Here is a 21,490-nt window from a genome sequence, read left to right on the forward strand (position 1 = left end):
ACCACCAGAACCAGAAATGAGAACCACTGATTGAAACAGCTGTTGTGTTGTGTTGCGAGCAGTGTGGTCTACATTACAGTAAGTTGGGTGTTAAGGGGGACATAAAGAAGATATAATTCTGGGAATGTTCTCACCCCACTGCATATCCTCCCTGCCTACACCCACACACATTCTTTGTTTCTCTTTTTCCCTCTATCACAAATGCACGCACATAGCTACTTTTACTACTTAAAACAAATACAAATCAGAGCATTTCTTCCACCACTGGATAAATGGAAAGACAGATAAGATAGATGGGTGGATGGACGAAGCTACGGACAGGTGGATGGATCTGTGAAAGGGTACAGACTATGACAGATGGACAAAGAAATGGATGAATTCACATGTTGGAGTTATGGAGCGGGAAAAGAGATAACAACCTGTGTCCTCTCTCTCTCCCTCTCCTCTCCTCTCTCTCTCTGACCATCACAAACCTGAAAATCCCTAACACATGCCAACAGGAAACAGATATTTACCCCAACCAACCCATATACTGCATTGTGCTGATCCATACATACAGCAGTACTAGGTCAGCATATTGACTTTGGCCTCAGGGAACATTCCATTACCCCTTCCTCTGTAGTGTCACAAGTTCACAACCACATCACACAGTAACAGCCCCCTATGGCTACCGAATGTTGACCACTTTACATGACCTTACATCGGACAAGCTAGGATAAACAGCGGCTATATGGAATCTCTGCGGCAACATCAAAACTACATCTAATCTTGTGGCACTTGACCCCGGCCCACAATGTATTCAGCAGAATCCTAGGGTCACGGATGTCACTCCACTGAGACATGAAGAGAGAGAGAGAAGGATCATTCCTTCATTACTCGACCTTCCTTTCTCATAGGCTTACGTGACTAAAGAGGATGCACTGATCGATGACGTCCGCTGACTCACTCACAAAGGCTGCTTAGCTAGAGTCAACCAGAGCCCACTGTGGGACAATTAACTCAAAATGACCGTATATAATAAATCTGGTATGCATGCTTATGCCAATATGCGGGGTGAGTATGCATGCAAAAGCCATGGTAATTCCATTTACAGTTAGATTTTCTCCAGAGAGAGCTGGACAGGGGAATTAGGGGACGAGAGAGGTCAAGAGATGAGGGAGAGATGACGAGGTAGAGAAACTTGAGTAAAGAGGAGGGAAATGAGAGGCTGAAGTAAAATGTGATGAGAAGGGTAATAGAGAAGAATGATTAAGGGCAGGAGAGGGGGAGGTGTGAATAGGAGAGGAGAGGGACAAGGTTATAGTTTGCATTTTTCATTAGTTCATATTTTTATTTTGTTTTAAATTTCGGTCTAGTTTTGATCGTTTTTTGTTTGTTTAGTATACATTTTTAAAAGGCTCAGTTTTAGTTTAGTTTTTATTAGTTTCAGAGTTAGTGTTAGTTATTTTTATTATAGCGATGTGCTATTTTTGCTATATGAAGATTTTTGACAAAGACTAAAACTAAGGACATTTTCTCTATGCTTTTAGTTAGTTTTGGAAACACATTTTATTTCAGTTAAAGGTAGGGTAAGTGATTTTTTTTTGTAATTTTTTTTTTTTTGTTAAAAAGGTTAAAGTACTATATTCTGATAGTAATCATTGCTACAGAGCGTTTTTTCGGTCACAGGGGTCTCTCCAGCTCTTTAGTAAACAGAATATAATACATTTTCAGGTAGGTGACAACATTTGAGCCAATCAGGAGAGAGCACTGAAAATGCATTTTCTGTTTAATAAAGAGCTGGAGAGACATGGGATACTCCTTATATGGATAGGACACTCTATAGTAACGAGTACTATCAGAACATAGACCCATTTTGCAATTATTTGAATAATTGCAAATCACTTACCCTACCTTTAACTAAAATGTTTTTTTTTTTCAATTCCAGTTTTTGTTATTTAACAAAAAGTGTAATTAGAGACTACAGGAGAAGGGAAGAGAAGAGAGGAGCAAAGAGAAGCAAAGAGAGTGAAGAGGATGGGTTGCTCAGGGCAGATACCTCCTGCCAAGTCATGCATGTTATTTCACTGACCCCTGGGCATTTAGCAATGTTCCACAAATAGAAAGTTGTTTTCCCTAGAAAGATATGGAAAAACAGAGAGGCGATGATGTTATTTCTTGGTGGTGTATCAGTCAGTGGTTCTCAAAGTGGGGTCCGAGGACCCCCAGGGGTCTTTGAGGGTGTTCCTGGGGGACACCAACAAAATATGGTAAGTTAATATAGCATTAATATCAGTTTAACCACTTTAACCCTATATATAAGCTCACAACGCGTTGCATTGTGATGCTTGCAATTTTAAATATATTTATAACATTTTAACAGCACATACAGTATCTTGTATGGGGCCGGGGTCCCTGGCACACTATCTTTTCAGATGGCGGTCCACAGGTAATACATTATTAATTTGGGGGTCCTCCTCCACATGAAAATGTTTGAGAACCACTGGTATAAGTGGTTGCATAGGCATAGGGCCCCAAAACTACCAGGGCGGGTGTGTAGGGTTTCTAACTATCCTACAAATGAAGAAAACCTGTATACATTTACTGTTACTCTCAGCCTTTGTGACGTACCACTCTCGGTTTGTCTTGATCTATCATTATGGGCTGTCTCTCTCTTCTGTCCCTTTCTGCAGAAGTGCCACTCGTGTCAAATATACCATCTGGATGGACTGACCACACGTGCACACACACGCACGCATGTTACACGCACGCACGCACGCACACACACACACGTACAGTAAATACGCACGCTCGCACACAGTACACACACTTATGTAAATGGAAATCCTAATAACTATGATAATGGGATTCACAGAGACTAACCTCGCGTCACCAGTCTTTCCACCTCGGAGGAAAGCCTGGTATGCGTTACTAAAGACCTGTGTGATCCGGTCTAGGCCACGCCTACTGAATAAATAAAAAAATTAAATAATTCTCTTTCCGGATTGTCGCGATCCGGTTTTGCGGTGCCGCTTTGTTTTGGTTCCCCAATCCCCATTTAGATGGAATAGAATTTCCCCGTGGGATAATACAGACGCTAAAAAATAGTCTCCGGAAAGTACACTCACATTTATATTTAAAAAATAAGCTAAACTATGCCGCATCAAGGATTTTATTAGGACGGACCTATTTTGGGGTGAAGTCTTTCCGGATTGTGGCGATCCGGTCGCCTGATGACGCGGATGACGTGCCTGGTGACGTAAGGCTAATTCCGCTCCGACCGGAGCAAAGCTTTTAGACCCGAAAAGCTTTGCTTCCCAGGCTACACAGAGACAGTCAGCTGCTGTGGCTTTCTTTATTTATTTTCATAGATAAAACACATTTTACAGATAGTCTGTAAAACATTATCATGAGAAAACTGAAAGTTAATCACTTACGGTAAGTCCTATTCAAAGAAATTCAAAAATAGCTGAAAGGAATTTCTAAAGATTTTCCTCTCTCTTGCTCTTTTCAGCACTGTTGGTGAAACAACACTGTTGGTGAACCAAGAGAAGGATATCTTTCTCTTTGTCAGTGCCATTTTCCCCGCTGGGTGCTGAGTGACGGAAAGGCAAAGTCTCGCTGAAACAGAGACATTTAATCGGGGTATGTATCTGGATAAGATTGACACATGTTTTAATTGTTTGTAGTTGTGAGGCGGTGGGCTGTTGCAGGCCTGCCCCCTCCTCTTTGTCAGTTGTTTCAACACAGTCTCTGATTCATCCTCTTGGGGCTTGTCTAAATAGGGAGCGTGAAGATGCAAATGACAGACCAAGTGACATGACATTAGCGCCACTGTGGACGACATAACTGTCATCTCTGTTGGTCCCCTCATTTTTCCCCTCTGCACCAAACATCTTAATCGAAAATAGCCGAACGCGACGTGTTGTGAGCTTGTAGTTGAAGAAACAGAAACGTTGCCGAATGTTCGCCTATTATAACATGCCCAGAATAGTGACGCTAGGGTTAATGCGGTTAAAGAGTGTAATTACTTTTCCACATCTTTACCTACTTCGACCTACTTTGGAGGAGATGAACACCATGATAGGTACCTCTACACCACAAGGCCCAACATAATCTAATCTGAATCAGTTGTAAACTTTTTCACACCCCCAACAAATTAAATGGTGTAGCCACTATTTTTGGGCAGTCCTGGAGGTGTTGTATTGGCAAGAGTTGGGTAGAACATAGAAGGAAAAAAACACAATAAACCATGTGTACAATACACACACACACACAGTATGTTAGCATGAGTCATACTCACACACAGTTGCAGAGTTTAAAGGTCTAATGGTACATGTCTAGCAGCTCATTACCGCTGCTTTCCACCCAACTGAGTATCTGTCTAGTTCAACACATCACACTATATAGCCATTACTGGACAATCGCTGTGTGTGTGTGTGTGTGTGTGTGTGTGTGTGTGTGTGTGTGTGTGTGTGTGTGTGTGTGTGTGTGTGTGTGTGTGTGTGTGTGTGTGTGTGTGTGTGTGTGTGTGTGTGTGTGTGTGTGTGTGTGTGTGTGTGTGTGTGTGCGCGCGAGAGAGAGAGAAAGAGAGATACTGATATACACACACATATACACTTAGATTTATAAACAAATAAAAGCGCCTAAAAATAATTATAAAATGATATATAAAGATATATAATAATAATAATATAATAATTATATATATATATATATATATATATATATATATATATATATATATATATATATATATATATATATATATATATATATATATATATATATATATATATATATATATATACACACACAAACACACACATATATATATATAATTATTATATTATTATTATTATATATCTTTATATATCATTTTAGAATTATTTTTAGGCGCTTTTATTTGTTTATAAATCTATGTGTACCGCAAATTACATGGCATTCCATCAAGCTAGTACTTTCATGTTGTTTTGCACCAAAGTGCTGGATGAACTGTCGGACTGACCAACTGATCATCCTCAGAGCTAGCTGTTCTAAGAATAATCTCTCAAGGTCTATTTACTACACCCTCTTAAGAATAGTTGTTTTGGTGTATAGAATTAGACATTCTCTGATTTATTTTAGGGAAAGGGTTTTTAGGGTTATAATTGGACTTGTAGGTTAGCAAAACACATAAATGAAAAGGAGAACTTCACCTTTCTCTCACATAACATCACAAGATGTGTGTTAGGCAGGCGTATACCTGCGCACACACGTGTACTTGACTTGCTGTGAGCATGGCAGTGTTGTAAATGAGTTCATGGTGATTATCTCGCTGCTGATAAAACTGAACAAACTGTAATGGGGCCCCTGTTTCTTTCATGTTGTGACTGCAGTGTGTATGACTACCTTTGATGATGAAAATAATAGGACATCTCAGTAAGGAGGCATAGTAGTGATGCGGGTAATTGCCAAGTGCAGCTTTCTTTACATCTCTAGAGGAATATAGGGTACATTGCCACTTTGACAGCACAGAGGGAGACCTGGCTGAATTGTAATACCTACAGCAAGCAAGTACATATTGGCAAGTGTGCGTGCGTGCGTGCGTGCGTGCGTGCGTGCGTGCGTGCGTGCGTGCGTGCGTGATAGACTGTAAATGTCTACGTATATTTATTGATAGACTGTGTGCGTATGTTGACTGAAGATGCCACCACTGTGATTTTGCATTTACTTTCATTTCGTCATCTTATCTGAATGCGAAAAATGTATTAACTCTTTCAGTGCCAAGAGTATTTTCATAAAGTACTCCCAAACTGCCAGGAATTTGCGTTTTTTTTTATTTTGTAATTTTGTAATTTTTCATTCAAATAAATGATCTGATTGGGGTTTTAAACCCATAATACAGTTCTACCAGTAGAGAGCAACAAATCGACACATTGATGATCTCGCTGGCTCACTCGCCCCCTCCCAAACAGGCTCACGTCATATCCGGTCAGAACCGGATGTTGACATTTTCGACAATCGTTGATCGCGCTAAATTACGATGCGATACACGACTACGATGACTGATCGTCACCCAGACCAAAGAGAGTAGACGTGGACCTCTCCGTTCGCTTTTTTTACCGTGTGAAAAACCGTGACTTTCCCTATTCTGGCCGAAAATCACCGGAGAAAAACAACGTGACCCGGAAATGAATTATTTTTTTTTACATCCGGCTCCGGGTGAGTCTGATGTAGTCAGGAAGCGAAAGTGATCATGAAAAATAAACAGAATAACGCGACCACAGTCAAAAGTAAAAACTCGGGATTTCTCGTGCTGGCACTGAGGGTACTCGGGAAAAACTCGGGATATGTCGGGGCGTGGCACTGAGAGAGTTAAACTAAATTAAATTAATTGTAGAAAATCTGGACAACATCCTCTATCATGGCTGACTCCCTTACAGTACATGGACATACTGTAACACAAAACAGCTGCATAAAGAAAAAAAGAAGATGAATCACTAAAAAGCTTTAATTTTGTATAAACGTAGAGACAACACTGGAGCAGCACAGTGAGCCCTTTTTTATTAAGGTGGTAAGTACACAAGTACACACACATACAAACTGACATTTCGATGCTACTGCATCGTCATGTGTGTCATGAGTCATGTGTAAGATAGCAGTCATCATGACTCTCTGAGGAAGATGCAGTAGCACCGAAACGTCAGTCTGTATTTGTACTAGAACGCACCTTAATAAAAACGGCTTATTGTCCGTGCTGCTCCAGTGTGTTCTCTACGTTTATGCTGTGTTGTCCTGCTCCTGTGATGCACCGGACCTGCCTTTGTTTGGCTGAGGCGCAGCAGAACCCCCTTTCTTCTTTAATCTTGTAGTCAGAAGAACAAGTTACTGATCCTCAACTGCATTCCCTACACAGTGCAATTGCTGTTTGCTTTAATGTTTTGAAAATCTCCATAGACCCACGGAGAAAAGTGAACAATTTGCTCAGTGGTACTATACGTATTTAAAACATGCAGCATTTAATTTACACAAAAACCTTTTTAAAAGCTTGTATTATGAAAACAAGTGAGAACTAGAAAGGTGCAATTTCTGGAAATTGCAAGTGTGGTTGCCCCGGCACAAGTGGTGGGTTGCGGACACCAGGACCCAAGGAGTACGGTGGAAGAAATAGCGTTAGAGGTCCTTCAACATGCCATTCAAATTGTGTGTTGCACGCACATGCACGCACACGCACACGCACACACACACACACACACACACACACACACACACACACACACACGGCTGATAATGTGAATTCATGCAACTGGGATGGTTTACCAGCTATATACTATAAGCTTGATACTTGAGAAAGAACCAGCCAGTGCTGGGCTGAATTCACAGCAGCATTTTAAGAAAGTGGTCAGCTTCAATGCATTGTCTATGGAGAGGAGCGACCACCGTGGCAAGAGGCAGAGCCAGACAAAAGCAGAGCGTCAAAGTTGACCGGCCAGACAACCAGGAGCGTACTTTGATCTGAAGTAGGCGTGGAATAAGTGTATTCACTCCACACCAAAAACACATTAAATTACATATTTTTTCAATAACCAATAGCTGCATGGTAAACAGTTTTGAAGAGCAGGAAACGTATTATTATCACATGAGCCAAAAAAAACATAAAAGTCACATCTCTTCGTTGGCTTAGCCCATATGCGCTCATCCTATTCTTCAATAGTCAGAACGTAAATTTTAGTGCAATTTGAATCTAATCTGCATCACTTAGGCTAACCAAATCAAATGTAGTTTTTGACACCTGTTGAATTTAAACATTCATCATGATATAGCTAAATGGCAATTAAACACAAGGTTTAAATCTTGATTTCGATTATAAAGCCATTCATCTTCTAGAAAACCCTCAGGACCGGTAGTGTCAAGGTGCAGGGGCAACATCACACACAAGGTGGGCACATAAAGATCTTTGTCTTAACAGAGCACTACATTGTTCAAACAGGAAGGAGTATACCCTTTTTTCATGCTAAAATGTTCTGAATTTTGCTTTTGTACTGTACAATGTGTCCCCTGAACGGTGTTTTCTTTTTCTTTTTTTTCTCATGTGCAACAAACAGGTAACAGGATATAGGCCTGTTTTGGAATACACTGTAAATCAATACAACACAAACCAATACAGCACAACACGCACTGCTAGTTGCCACACAATACAAAACATAGGCTTAATACAGCTAGTTACCAATAGACACAATGCAACACACACTTAACTATAGACACAATACAACAGGTAGCCTACAGCGCCACAGTGTTCAACTAAAACAAAGCATGTTGTCTACAGTATATGCTTACAATGTGTCACCATAATGTCTATATGATATTATTATTAAATATAGACAATGTGCCACCATAATGTCTATGATATTAAATATAGAAGATGTGTCACCATGAAAGGTACAGGCACAGTCAGCCTGTGCCAACAAACACACAGTCCATTAGCACTGTCAGACCACAGTATATACAGTACGCTACTTAATGCACAGATGTGTCAGCCTCATGAACCTTTTACAAGGCAACAGTTTTAACAAGTAGCCTAGAATGGTGGTTCTCAACCTTTTCAGGCCGTGACCCCCCCCCCCCCCCCTCAATATCATATTTGAACTGAGGACCCCCCACCCTGACAAGCACTTGGAATTGCACGGGTTGAGGCATTACATTTTGTTTGACTGTTCCACAGATAAATATTGAAAACAGCAGATCTACAAGCTCACAACGCCTGGCAATAGATCGGCTATTTTCACAATTTCTGACTCTTTCTTATATTATTTGACAATTTGGCCAATGTTTGACTAGTTTTTAAGTGTAGTTTGTTGACTACTTTTAATGCAATAGTGGTCTTTTTCTTTACGAGGTATTGAAAGGTCTTAAAAGTCCTTAGAATTGTCACGTCACTTCACTGTCATCTGACACCACAGGTTGAGAACCCCTGCCCCTGGCCTATAGAACAGTGGTTCTCAAAGTGGGGCCAACTGGACCCTTACAGGTCTGTAACCGAACTGAACTGAACCAAAGGGACCTGGTTCCATGTGGGTGCTGTCAGAGTTATATAACTTTGAGGGTTATAGTTTAAATGTACAAAAGAAAACCACTTAGCTAGTGTAAACAGTAGGCTACACAGGTCAGGTGTGTTAATGATAATAATGATTAGGGTTCCACTCATGTCAAAACAGTCTGCTGGGTGCTGCTGCTGCAGTGCTGCTGCTGCTATTATTAATTTGCATTGGTAACACCTGTGTTCACCATGTTATTTTCTGTCAATATTGCTGCCTTTAAAAGGTCCAATAAAACACGAAAACCAGCATAGAAAAGTAAACCTTCCATTTCTTACCTTTGTCGTCTTCTTCTAGCTTATTTCTAGTTCCTTCTGTCCAAAAGCTTCAAGTTTAGCTGTTTCACGACGTCTGAAGCCCATGACTCATATACAGTATATATTCAAATAGCTAAACAGGCTATTCTTAATTCATGACTCAGAATTTTTATATATACAATAATATAGCGCGTCAAATTAAGACATAATTGTTACTTGTCTGTCTCCATCAATCCAGTGTTTTTTAAGAAAACATTGAAATGAAAGAAAACATTTTCCATGAAATTCACCTCCTCTTCTGTTCTTCCATGATGTTTTTCCCCCCTTCATTGTAAGAACTGCGTCGCTTCTCTGTCGCATCAAACAATGACATGACTGAAGCCAGGTCGTACGGTGTCGTGAGCCGAAAACAGCAGATCTACAAGCCCACAGCGCATGGCGGATCCGCGTGCTGTGGGCTTGTAGGTCTGATATCTTCGGTGCTCCCTGACCGCGCTCGGAGGGGCGCTCGAGCGTATGGTCGTTGTTTGTAAATGCCCGCCACAAACAGCCAGCTATAATCTGATTGGACAAACCGCACGTAACGGCTCAGATTATTATAGCCTAACAATACAATGAAAATAAAATAACTACATTAAATTCAGACATTCTGTGCTGATTCTTATTTGATATTTTTTATTCATGTAGACCTATTGTTTATACATTTATTTTATGTAATATTTAGCCTACTTAGGCCTTTTCTTTGCAGCAGCAGCATAAGTTTCAGTGCTCAATATTTTCTGGAGTAATAATAGGCCTAGATTAATTATTTCAAATGATTAAGCAGCAGTAGTGTGGGCAGTAATGAAATACATTTTTTGAGTATTTACTTGAATATTTGTATTTTGGATACTTATGAGTATGACTTTTACACTACATTTCAAAGACAAATATGGTACTTTTAACTCCACTACATTTCTAGGAAGGGAAAAAGTAGCCTACATTGTGAATTAACCATATTAAATAGTGAAAATAGTGGATCTACAAGCTTTTCATTTGTTTGATGAAATTACAATTGCCTTTGAGATACAGTGTTTTTGTGCATAAATTGTTTTTTTATATACTAGATTAAATACAATTCTACAATATTCTAAGAGCAGTATTATGCCAATAGTGTGGCTGCCAAAACAGGCAATATCTGTTTAATTGCCATATTAAGTGGCATCAATAGGCCTGCACAACATTTGTAACCAAGACATACAGCCCTTGTGGTTCATTGGCCTGGAAGGTCTGTCCTCCCATTCCTAATGAATACTCTTCCTCCCTCCTCATAGATCTCTCACATTGACAGGGATTTAAAGCAAATCTGTCTTTGTTTCCTCAGTTGGCATAGGTTGTGTACTAAACCTGAATGCCCAAAACTGTAAAGATGTACTAAAGATTGAGAGAGTAGGCCTATGCTCTTTACAAAAAGGGAATTAATGATCTAAAAAGCTAATCTAAGTTCATAAAAAAGTAATGTGTAAAAAATATGAGTCATAGTAAGTGCAGCCACTGGATCCGTCAAATTGTATGACGGCTCCAGTGGCTACACATGTTATTGAAGCTATTCAACTACTAGGATTCTATTTGATAGGGATTGCTCATATTGGGAATTCTTGTTTTGTAGAATAGAATGTCAAGGATTTTGCATTTTTTTTAATTTATCCCAAAGAAGTCCGCTGATCTTCTGAAACATTCTATTAAATTTGGTCAATGTGTGCCATATTGTAGTGCAAATCATGTCATAAAAACTGAATGAATACTTATTTCATATTTTCAACTGACTTGTGTCAGCTGAAAATATGTGATCTTAGTTCGCACAACAAAGTATAAATTAGCCTTAATGTGTGTCGTTAACTTCCCTTCATCTCCCCTGAAATCAGAATCAAAGGTTTCACCTGCAATTCACTCAGCTTAATGTTAAGTGCAATTAAATGTCATCAACTGCTCTGACCTCTCTGATATGGGTACATATACTGTAGAAGGCAAAAAAGGTGTGTGGCCATGTTGATGACGTCAGTCTTGTCTAAATATAGAGGAACAGTGAATCAAAGATTATGAATTCACAAAATATGGAAATTCGCATACACATACAATATAAATAAATTAATACATATAAACATATTTGCCATATATGAAATATATACTACTGACAGCATGCACAAGAAATTTGGCCCTGATCAGTCCAGGTTTGTGAAATTAGCCATGTAAACAAACACAGACAGACAGACAGACCGGCTTCCAGACAGCTCGCCTACTAGGAGCCACGCTGTAATAACTATTCTTACTCTAGATAATAACATGTTTACATAATATTTCCAACTGACAATGACTGCAGCTGACTGACCATAGTGACTGACACCGTAGCAGCAGCTGACTGACAGTCTGACACTGCAGCAATGGTTGCGCGCAGGGCAGCGCTCCGTGGATTCGTGTATAGGGGACATGGGGAGAACAAGCAAACTCCAAAATACCTGGTTATTAATATGCATGTAAATGGTTATTAAGTGCTACAGTATGTATGTAAAAAATTGCAGGGGAAAAAACACCTGTCATCCACTGTTACGACCCTTAGTCTCAGTAACATAATACCTTAAAGGACACATAATTTAAAACTGAATGTATATTTATTACAACAAAAAGGTAAAAAAATGAAAAGGATATTACACAATCACAAATGAACCTAATCTAACACAACCCAACTAAACTAAACACACTCAAAACATAATACGAAGAATAAATAGGTGGTGACTGTCTCTAGGTCTTTCTCAAAGACAAACAAAGGACATGGTTTGGGTTTAGAGACTGAGGGATTGAGCCTCTGCTGCCAAAGCCGACAGTCCTCCTCCAGCAGTAAATGCAAACTGAGGATTTTTAGGACTGCTAGTGGACAAGGCCAATCAGAGACAGGAAGCAGTTCCCCACAGGCAGGTGCCAATTTGCAATCAGAACCTCTCCAGTCCATTCTCCACCACACCCTTTCTGACTCCACCTCTCCACCTTGTAGAAACAGGAACACAGACTACTACAATACAAAAGGCCAAATAGTATATTACTCCATATATACACTAATTATATAAGTAATACAAAATAAATACGGCTGGCCGTAGCATCCACTCACAGCCAAACTAATCTTTACTGCAGTGAATGTACATGTGTACAACCTATTAGCAGTTTACAGTGGACTGCTGCATATGATGCCAGTGCTGAGAAAAGCAAAATGACTTTTTCCATTTGATGTGATATCATAAACGCAGCGGCTTCACCTCAAAGCTTTTCCAAAACATAGGCAGAAAGCTGTGTTTGGCGATGGTGAATGTGTAATTTTTCTACACCGATGTCCACTTTAAAGCCCAAGAGGCAGAAAAAGCAATTTCACACCGTTTTAGAGATTACTGAAAATGATGCTTCTGAAACATTGGGCCCTCTATTCAACTGCTGTTACAGTTATTTGCGATAATGACTTGACAAAATAGGCCAATAAATCTTGACAGAACAATGCCTCGGTGAAAACAAAGTTACACAACCGTCCTTCCACTTTGTGCTTCTTTATCCAGTTTTCCTGAACCCCTGATCTTCTTTTCTTGAACTGCAATTTCAGCTTTTTCTGTTTTAGTTCATGAACAATTGAGACATCTTCTTCATATTATGTTGTCAAATCCACTACCTTCTATTGAGCCATGGACTATGTCCTATTAGTCTTTATTATCGTGACCCAATTCCCTTGGGCATGAAAGTTTTATATCTTGCCTCAGGTTGGTCTGCTGTTTTGGATTTCCTGTTCTAGTTCAGTGGTTCCCAAACGGTGTGCTGATGCACACTGGTGTGAGACAAATCCAGGTGTGCTTTGGGATTTGGGGATTGCAGTATATAGCCTAGAGCTATACAAAAATGCGTTAATTATTTTTTGTAAATAGGCCTACTATATCCAATATCCATGCTTTCTAGTCATTTGCCAATACAGAGGCAAATTCTATACCCTGTAAAATATATTTGAACTACTTTCAACCTGGCATTCCTATATTGGGCATGTCATTAAAGGCAACAATTTAAAACATAATTTTTCCCACAAATTTTCAAAACTAGTGAAAATAGCAGATCTTCAAGCCCACAACAACATGATGCATTGTTGTGAGCCTGTAGATTGGCTATTTTCACCATGAATGCAGGTGTGCTATGAGATTTTGACTTGCCCATTGGTGTGCCTTGGGCACCATAAGTTTGAAAACCACTGCTTCATGCCCGAACGTATGTAACACAGTAGAGGGCCTTAAGTAGGATCAAATCCCCCCATGACAGACAAATCCTCTGCCTTCACTCCTGTCTCCTTCTATCTCAGTGAAGTAAATTTACTAGATCACTGCTTGCTCTTCAAAAAAAGGAAATGTGGAAAAGTGAGCAAGAAGTTGCTATAAAACTGTCAGGCTGTCAGATGAGTGAGATTGAAAAACACGACTCCACCAGACACTTGACGTTGACTCACTCATCCCCTGACCATCCTGCCCAACTGAAAGTCCTCCCACGTTGGATGAACAACGGTGAGTTTTCCCGAAAGACATGTGATGTGCTCAGAGGTTTGGAATCGAGCCCCGTGCTCGTAAAATATAATTTGGCCTTTCTTTCCTTTTTTTTTTTTTACAGCGACGTCTGGTGAAGTTGCTTTTCCCTAGATAGCTGAGCTGGTGGAAGATGTGATGGGTAGACAAAATCTTTATGGTGAACAGGAAATAAGGAAAGAGAGAGGGAGAGAAAAGAAAGAAAGACAGGAGGGTGCCTGAGTGGAAATCTTCTGAACTTGCTTTAATAGTAAAGAAGGGCCTGGCCGTGTTCGCTTTATCTGTGCTCCATTTCTCCTCTCCTCTCCTCTCCTCTCCTCTCCTCTCCTCTCCTCTCCTCTCCTCTCCTCTCCTCTCCTCTCCTCTCCTCTCCTCTCCTCTCCTCTCCTCTCCTATCCTCTCCTCTCCCCTCCCCTCCCCTCCCCTCTCCTCTCCTCTCCTCTCCTCTCCTCTCCTCTCCTCTCCTCTCCTCTCCTCTCCTCTCCTCTCCTCTCCTCTCCTCTCCTCTCCTCTCCTCTCCTCTCCTCTCCTCATCTAACCTCACCTCATCTAACCTCTCTTCTCCTCTCCTCTCCATTCCTCTATGCATTCCTCTCCTCTGTCCTTTCTCTTCCTCTCCACTTAACTGCCTTCGTCCACAACTCTTTCTTAATTACGTCATGTGTCCCACTTATACTGTCCCACTGGTCTATGTCCAGCTACAGTGTCGTGTTTTCTTTCTGTCTGTACCATTCTGTCTTTGTTTTCCCTTGTCTGTCCCTATCCTGCTGTCTACCACATCCCCATGTTGACATGTTGGCTGAAAGGCTGCAAGACAAGATGGATGGTGTTCTTTCTCTCTCCTCATTTCCCCCTCTGATCCCTCTCATGTAGCTGAACAGCTTCTGTTTTGTCACAGGAATACAGTTCCTGGAAGTCAGTGTAAATGAACCACATGCACCCTAGCATCCTTATTCTGGGCACGTCATAATAGGTGAAATGGTGAAAATAGCCGCTCTACAAGCTCAAAACACGTCGTGTTGTGAGCTTATGGATCGGCTAAGATCTGCGAAGAGATTTGGTGTAGAGGGAAAAGGAGAGGGCCAAGTATAGAGCCCTGAGACCTCGGTCAACTAAGTGTATAGGGTTTAAGTAGTTAAAACAAGGAAATTATGTGTGCGTGCTGTAGGTCTACTCAGCAGACATCAAACTACTGTTGACTTACAGTAGCCTACATAAGACATTTTTAAATGTGGTAAATGCAACCACTGTTGCCTTAGACATAATCATCAAAGACCAAATTGCCTCCTTTTATAAATAGCAAAACGCAATTATGACACATTATAGCACACAAAAGGCAATCCAGCTTCTTTGAGAATAATTGGGACAGAAAACCATACTCTAATTAATCAGGAAACGAAATTGCTGCACCTTCCAAAGCGTGAATCTTTTTGGATTTTTTTATTAAACTAAACTGCATGAAGAACATGACTGCAACTTCTCACTTTGAGCACACAGACGATGTAGCAATGTCCGTCCCCCAGATATGGTTAATCATGAATAATGTCAGTCACTACAAGCCACAGTATTTCCTGGGGTTAATGACGTCCAGGAATATACTGTAGTGCTTTCCTGTAAATCACTATGCAAACCAGTGTCAAATACCGCCAGACAGGCTCTGACTTGGAACCCTCAAGGGAAGAGAAACAGAGGCCTGCCCAAAAACACCTGGTGGCGGGATCTCCAGGCAGACACCAAGAGACTGGGATGCACCTGGTCGCAGATAGAAAAGAACGCCAGTGACCGAGAACTCTAGAGGTCTCTTGTCGACGATCTATACCTTGGTAAGGGAGTCAGTCAGGCACAAGTAAGTAAAGTTTCCTGTAAATCAGCTGTACTAGTTCTAAACCAGTCGACTCTTGTCAATTATTTTATATACAAATTACCTGCAATTTTAGATCACATAATGGTTTAAGAATTATGTTTATCTTTAGCCTAACTGTATACTTTGTTATTTTATTCCAATAATTATTATTCACATTTTACAAATATTGCTGTTAACTGTTGTTTTTTTAATAACTACAAGCACACTTTAATATTGTAGCCTGATCCTATTTACACTGCAGGAGTTTGATACACAGTCAAATCATATCCGTGATAAAATTATTTGACTGTGTATCAAACTCCTGCAGTGTAAATAGGATCAGTGTCCAATCATATCCATTTGTAAGTCTGAGAGTGAGTTAAATGAACACGGAGGATCTTGTATGCCTGTCAAAGAGTAGATGTGTCAAATGAAAAGCATCCAAACCAAGCCAATAGGGGGATTTATAGGGGATTCATAAGTAAGAAAAGAAAAGCACACAATGTTCCCAATTGACTACATATAACAAGAAATATAACTTACATTGACACAAATTGAATCAAGGGACAATGTAAAAGAGAGAGAATGTCTATCTTACGAGCCATCATTCAATCATAAAGTCTGTTGCTCAACTGTAAAACCGAACTGTTTTAATGCTGCTATGACTTCATCTGTTTCTAAATCCAGGGATCTCTGTCTGTCTGTCTGTCTGTCTGTCTGTCTGTCTATGTCCCTTTTATGCTCAAATTTGGAGACAACCGAACTCTCCCAAGTTGGTACATCATAGATGACTGACCTCAAGTACTCTGTGGGTACTGCAGTAGTCTACAGTAAATGTACAGTATACATGGTCAGTTTGGATAGAGGATGATTATTCCATTAGGTGTATATTAGGCTGCAGGACTTTAATGCTGGCTCTTTTCTGGGACATTGTTTCCTCTCTGTTGCACTGATGTGGAACCTCTCTCTTTACCTTTCTCTGCCTCTGACATGCTGGCCTGTTCCTCTGAAAGATCAATGGCCGGAGTCACTGACAATTGACACAAGATCAATGTGGTACTCAGGGAAACTACATAACTGCACTAATAGAGAGAGGACACTCAATGAAAAGGTATTTGAGAGAAAGCAAATCAAATTACAATCACAGGAGCAGGGGTTTGGAATTAGTCTATGATGTTGGCTGTTAGAGGACCATATTGCATATAAGCCTGCTGTCCTCTTTGTAGTTATCCTCTTAAATGTCTAAAATTGATTATCGTCTTCCATTGATGCAGCCTTATTATGATTGCTGTCAAATAAATTCATTCATTCATATGTAACATATGTTTGTCCCCCATTTGTCTCATTTAGCCAGACGATCAGATCTGGTAGGCGGAGATCTCAGATTGTATGTGAATCCAGTCCCCCATTCTTTAACAATGAATACTCCCCCCCCCCCCCCCCTTTTTTCAACTATTTAGTTCCAGTCCATGTTTAAGCACTATATTTATAATGGAGCACCAAGCACGGAGACACTACATTAAAGACAGGGTGCCGTGATTTTCAGTGATCCCCCCCCCCCCTAAAACATAATCATCAGGTATTATGGTTATACTAGGAGGAAGATTTTTTTCAAAAAAGTGTACAGAAAGTGTTAAAATTATGTTTTTATGTGGACACGCCTCCAGTTCATTAAATATACCTGGTTCTCACCTTAGCACCTCCTCCACCACCTTAGCACCACCCACCTGCCCTAGTCCCTCCTCCTCCTCATGCCCACACCTGTTGTGTTATGATAATGAGGGGGAGGGTATAATTTTACTGTGTCATTAAAGTGCTGTTTTTCTATTGGCATGTTTGACCCTCAAGGTTTCAGCCTACAGGAAGAAACTCAAAATAGTCAGAGAAGACATAAAACACCATAAAAGCACCACCAGGGGGCTTAATGAAGTTCTATCAACCTCATAGACACATGAAAAACAGAAAAAGTGCAAAACCATGGCACCACCTCTTTAATATATACAAACAATGTAGGCCTATTTGCACTCAGGAGTGGACTGGCTACAGGGAATATAGTTCTATTCACAATTATTCAGAAAGAGAGAGAGAGAGAGAGAGAGACACAATTATTCAGAAATAGAGAGAGAGAGAGAGAGAGAGAGAGAGAGAGAGAGAGAGAGAGAGAGAGAGAGAGAGAGAGAGAGAGAGAGAGAGAGAGAGAGAGATTTACTAAAGCCTAACAATGGAAAATTAAATAGCCAACAGCATTGGGTCAGCACGATCGTTGTCTAGAACTATAGTTGCTCACACAGCATGAAGGACAGAAATTACAGTGACAAACTCAGATCTTGTTTCATGGTCCGTGCTCCATGTAGAATAAAATGTGCTTGATATATATATTATATCATGCTGTATACCATGACCAGTGTATATTATCTTCTGCTGCACTGTTGTATCGCCCCCGTGTGGTGGTTGTTAGGGACATAAGGAATTCATGAGCTTCCTTGGGATATTAGAAAAATCAGCAGTGAAGCCAGTATTTCTAGGGTGGACGGCAACCAAGAGGCCAACAAAACTGGATGCCCCATGATGATTTACGATACTCTCCCCGTCGGCTACTCGAACGGCGCAGAGTCGGCAGAAGCAGATTTTGCATTGCTCGGCACAGCACTCGCCTGCCTAACAGCTTGCATGGAGGTGCCTCACAGCGCTGCTTCTGACAGCGAGCCTGCCTTGTTTAAAATGTTTTAACGGATGCATCAACCTTTGCTCACGCAAGTGCACTCACAGTCACAAAACAACACTTGAACAAACACGGGTAACGATAACGGGAACACAATCAAGTGCAGCGACAGCTCACCCAGAACAACATCAGAAAGGCAACAGTAGCTAGGGAATTTTAGCAAAATGTTTGGACCATCTGTGAAAAAAATTACTACCAATAGCTTTCTTCACCAATGTGTTCTTATAGGTGTCTAGAATCACCTCTCAATTAATTTAAACCCAAATCCTCGTGGAAAATCCTGGAGAGCCAATCAAAGTTAAGGAGCTCAGAGGGCTTGGGTGAAAAATATGAAAAGAAATAAAAGTCTAAAATTAACTTGTGAGGTGTCTAACTAGGGGTTTTCAGGGGTGCTGAATCCATTCCAACCATTATTTTTGAGTAAAAATGTCTCCCTGGCCATCTAATATTGGTATGTTGGTTATTGTTAGTGTATAATCAGTGTATAATCAATGGTAGGGGATTGGGGTGTTGTTGAATTGATTCTATTCTGAAAAATAAAATAAAAAAATATTGCTAAACACTTGATAAGAGTGTACACCTACTTTGCACATGCTCAGTGGGATACACTGTCTGCATGTGGGGAAGGAGCGGGAGTGTTGCATCCTGGCAAATATTTCTGGACGATTTTAAGGTACGGTAGTTTATCTACTTTTTGGCATTTATTTTCCTCTGCTGGCAAAACTTTTGATTACTGTGAATTTAGATGTAAATTTTCTCTAGCCTATTGCTTACATTGAACAACCATTAGTTAAACAATCATGACACTTGTCTTTTAGTAGACAACATGGAAGAGGATTCTGTAGCTTGTGGCTTAAAGGTGCTTCATCTGTGGTGGTCCTGAGACTGAGATTCAAAAGCTCTCAAAAGTCACCCAAAAAGGCTATGCACAGATTTTGTCTTATTCTGAGAGTGTGGATGATGCAGCATTAATCAGAAGACTACATGAGGACTGGAAAAACTGAGATGACCCCAAACTAAGATACCATTTGGAATGCAAAACCGAGCTATACAGTCGTGCAAGAGGTATATCCACTGGATATCGTACGTTTTTTTTCATTGTGATGAAAGTTGCCACTTGCAGATTTCAATCCTATTCTATGTTGTGAGTGACATCATAATTTAATAAAAACTTTAAACATAATCTATTCTTTAGAACAAGATGAGCAAGACCAACGGCCAGGCAGGAAGAAAAGACGCAGGGCATTGTCTGGGTCAAGTAGTTCAAGTGCTAGCTGGCACACTTGATCTACCATAATACTTGCATCCTTTGCAATGAAGGTATCAATGTTGGCACATTGAAAAGAAACCATGGTAAGTCTTTTGTATGTAAGATTCAAATGAATTTTGATAATTGTTTTTCTTGCTCCTCATTGTAGGCTTCCACTCAAAGTAAAATAATTTAATCATGCACATACTGTATGTGGCAACCTTTTATCCAGACAGAGCTCGGCAGTATCGTGCACCTGATAATGTCTACCAGGACCAACTGAAAAGGAGTTTGATGCAGAGAGCAAAGCGACGAGGTGATGACTGGGGACGTGAAGTCGCTGGTCGCCTGTCTGGTATTATAGATTTGGTGGCAGAAGAGGCAGTATATCATATTCGATGAAGAAGAGACTTTGAGAACCCTGTTACAAAGTCTAAGGTAACATTATATGGATACACAATACAGCTGTACGATACAACTCACATTTCTTATCCTTTATTAGTCCCCCTCAATCCTGGACCCATATCAATCTTGCAGAATAAATTATTTTGAAGTCAAAAGTTTCAAAATTAAATTTCTTCCCTCAGGATAAGAAATGTGAGTTGTATTGTACAGCTGTATTGTATATCCATATAATGTTACCTCAGACTTTGTAACAGGGTTCTCAAAGTCTCTTCTGCATCGAATATGATATACTGCCTCTTCTGCCACCAGGCGACCAGCGACTTCAAGTCCCCAGTCATCACCTCGTCGCTTTGCTCTCTGCATCAAACTCCTTTTCAGTTGGTCCTGGTAGACATTATCAGGTGCACGATACAACTGCCGAGATCTGTCTGGATAAAAGGTAGCCACATACAGTATGTGCATGATTAAATTATTTTACTTTGCCTACAATGAGGAGCAAGAAAAACAATTATCAAAATTCATTTGAATCTTACATACAAAATACTTACCATGGTTTCTTTTCAATGTGCCAACATTGATACCTTCATTGCAAAGGATGCAAGTATTATGGTAGATCAAGTGTGCCAGCTAGCACTTGAACTACTTGACCCAGACAATGCCCTGCGTCTTTTCTTCCTGCCTGACCGTTGGTCTTGCTCATCTTGTTCTAAAGAATAGATTATGTTTAAAGTTTTTATTAAATTATGATGTCACTCACAACATAGAATAGGATTGAAATCTGCAAGTGGCAACTTTCATCACAGTGAAAAAAACGTACGATTTCCAGTGGATATACCTCTTGCACGACTGTATAGCTCGGTTTTGCATTCCAAATGGTATCTTAGTTTGGGGTCATCTCAGTTTTTCCAGTCCTCATGTAGTCTTCTGATTAATGCTGCATCATCCACACTCTCAGAATAAGACAAAATCTGTGCATAGCCTTTTTGGGTGACTTTTGAGAGCTTTTGAATCTCAGTCTCAGGACCACCACAGATGAAGCACCTTAAGCCACAAGCTACAGAATCCTCTTCCATGTTGTCTACTAAAAGACAAGTGTCATGATTGTTTAACTAATGGTTGTTCAATGTAAGTAATAGGCTAGAGAAAATTGACATCTAAATTCACAGTAATCAAAAGTTTTGCCAGCAGAGGAAAATGCCAAAAAGTAGATAAACTACCGTACCTTAAAATCGTCCAGACATATTTGCCAGGATGCAACACTCCCGCTCCTTCCCCACATGCAGACAGTGTATCCCACTGAGCATGTGCACAGTAGGTGTACACTCTTATCAAGTGTTTAGCAATATTTTCTTATTTTATTTTTCAGAATAGAATCAATTCA

At 40.2% G+C, this 21,490-nt stretch overlaps 1 protein-coding gene across 1 annotated transcript in view; it reads left to right on the top strand.

The window, feature by feature from the left end:
* The window catches only part of LOC308075638 (small ribosomal subunit protein uS17m-like), a gene marked incomplete at both ends in the record, with an annotated part of 34,093 nt that overhangs the window by 11,923 nt on the left and 680 nt on the right, over positions 1-21,490 (top strand).

This window comes from Gymnoscopelus braueri (assembly GCF_963280865.1).
Source record: "Gymnoscopelus braueri genome assembly, chromosome: 20".
Taxonomy (NCBI): Eukaryota; Metazoa; Chordata; class Actinopteri; order Myctophiformes; family Myctophidae; genus Gymnoscopelus; species Gymnoscopelus braueri.